Source organism: Palaemon carinicauda, chromosome 13, assembly GCF_036898095.1.
Source record: "Palaemon carinicauda isolate YSFRI2023 chromosome 13, ASM3689809v2, whole genome shotgun sequence".
In the NCBI taxonomy this organism is placed as follows: domain Eukaryota; kingdom Metazoa; phylum Arthropoda; class Malacostraca; order Decapoda; family Palaemonidae; genus Palaemon; species Palaemon carinicauda.
Window position 1 is genome coordinate 45882850 of NC_090737.1, and position 3007 is coordinate 45885856.

A 3007-nucleotide genomic window follows, 5' to 3' on the forward strand; every position below is an offset into this window, starting at 1 on the left:
AGCAAAGAAGAGTTGTTTAGTAATCTCAGTTTTGTGAGGCGTATGAGGACAAAAGAAAATGTGAAAAGAATAGGCCAGACTACTCGGTCTATGTGTAGGCAATGGAAAAATTAGCCGTAAACGGAGAGAAGGATCCAGTGTAATATGGCCAGTCAAAGGACCTAATAATTCTCTCGCAGTAGTATCTTAACGGGTGCCTGGTCCCCTGGCATTAGCACATAAGTTGCATTCACTACCTATCATATAATATGCTCTGACTCTCTCTCTCTCTCTCTCTCTCTCTCTCCGCTCAGGCCCTATGCGAATGACTGGTTTGTATCTCCAAATAAATTTATGATGGTCATAAAGCTTATTTCCCTTTTCCGGTTACCCGCAGAGAATAGCAGAGATGACTAAAAGGATATTTATCCATTTTTACTTTACTATCATAGTATAGTGAGAAGGAAAATATTCTCCTTGGTCTCTGTGAAATCTGTAGTAGAGACATTCCTTGCCAATGAGTTTCTTGTTACTCTGATTACAGTACTTAAGTAATTACCATTTTTTTTCATTTTATATTCTTTTCAAGAATCTCTACATTTTTTTTTCTTTTTATTTGATCCTTCACCTTTGGTGTTATGACTATGAATCTTTATGGACGTCTGGATACCGTTTAAAAACACGTCCTCACTTCACTCCGCATTCTCTACAGGTATAAACATAATAAAACATTAAATTGCATTATAGCGCACCGTGCCGGTTGACGCCAGGTTTATTTTTCCAATGAATCATACTTTTAGAAAACAATATAGATGTAACATCACATATTCTAATAACTTTTACAAACTTCTGTACTGATATAGCAGTGCATATTTAAAACAAAATGAACAAACTTTCAAATTAACATATAAGCCTCCTCTGCCGCCCAGGAAAAACCATAGATAAAAAACAAAATCTCAAGTTTTGAAAAAACTATGGAAACCTGTGTATCCACGGCAATAATGCAGAGTAACTCAAATTTGAGTGGTGGAACCTCACTCTTGTACTACTAATAAATAATAATGATAATAATATTAATAATAAATTCGACTTGCTCGGGCTAGCGTGCGCTAGAAAGTGACCACTTCCTAAATACCTCTTCAAACATCGAATACGTTTCACCCAACACTAAATTCTCATTGGCCACTGCCTACATAACAACTGAACTTAAGTAAAAAGACACTTAAGATCTGCTTACATGTCGTTAGGACAATTATTTTTCGCTATACTTCGTAACGCGAAAAAATTCTAGTCCTCACTTCACTCCGCATTCTCTACAGGTATAAACATAATAAAACATTAAATTGCATTATAGCGCACCGTGCCGGTTGACCCTAGATAATACCAAAGAAAGGGAGAGAAGGAAAGAAATGGAGAGAAAGAAATAAATGTTCCGATTGTATGATTTACACATTTAACCTCTTTTTGAAGCCTTTGACAAACATGTTTACTTGAAACAGACTACCAACACTCATGTCTACGAAGACACCTATCCTTGACGTTATCGTTTGCGATGTTTGAACTTGTAGCCACAGTTTTAACAAAAAATTCTGTTTGGTTACATTACAGGAGCTTTAACTTCTTAAAGATAAATCGATCAAAGGACAAAATCATTCCAGCTTCCTCTGTATCAAACAAAAGACATCAAATATGGAAAAGCATTTGTGACAACTTCCGATATCAAAAACTTCAAAGTATTGGTGATTTTTTTTTTTTTTATTGTTCAACTAAGAAATCTTCAAATTACAATAAACTTAATTCCCCAAATCTCAGATAAGAAAACTTTAATGATCTATCAAAATAATAAAGAAGTTTTTCAATATAGGAAAACATAATCCGCACAGATTCTGCAACACCATATTATCAAAAAGATCCTTTGTATGCACCGATCTACCAGGTTAATGTTTCACAGCTTCTTGCAAAGATTTAACAAGTGAATTTTCCGTTGGATCTATGTAACCCCTCATTTCATGCATGCACGTTATGGCATAAATAGCTTGATCACTGGAGATTATAAAGCGCCGGAATCTAATAAAAGCGTCATAAATAAAGCAACATACAATGGCATTTCGCTTTGCTCGTGACCATTATTGTAAGTTTCTCTTTGTTGAAAGACAAGTTGGTAGGCCTTGTCGGTGCTGTCATTCATCGATGATAGAAGATGCCCATGACAACTGAGGTCCCCCAATTTCGTGTCCAAATTAGATGCCACCGTTAAAGACGATTGCTGGCATTTCATTGCATTCACGATCCTGGAAAGCAGATTCCAAAAATAAAACAATGTACATATATACTTGTAATTTCAAAAACCTTTACCTTCTATATCAAAGTTAAATTTCAGCGAATAATTTCCTTTTTTTTCTCTCTCTCTCTCTCCTTATCTTTGCCGTGTAATAAAACTTTTGTTACGTAAACACTCAAAGTTTAACAATAAAGTTTCCCTCGTTAATATGAACAGTCAAGATGGAGAGGACTTTCACTCTGGAATATTCTAAGAATTTTTACCTCCATTTTATTAATAACCTTTGGTATAAAGCACCAAACCTCAAGTTAAAGCATCAATTGCCTCTGTACCTGGACACCAATATTAGAGATTAAAAACCTCAACATATTTTTAAAAGTAGCAAAACAGTCTAAAGAATGAATAACTCTCACAAGTCCATAACTCTGAAAAATGTAAACAAGAATTGACCATTCATCCATGTTAGTTGACAACACTTCAAAAAATCCGCTCTTTTGTACTCTTTCTGGGCTTACATACATTGATGACCTGAACAGTGTATTCAGTACAAGTTTAAATTCTTTGGTTTCCTATGATTTCCAAATCTGGCTTTTTGCTACCTACTTGCATTAAAATCGAAAATTTTATCTGGAACAACGTTCAAACATTGCCAAAGTACTTTACATAATTCTGTCGACTGCCTCCTGCTCCTTCATGTTTAATTTTAAAGATTAATTTGCTGTCCAGTTTCCAACCACTCTTTTCATG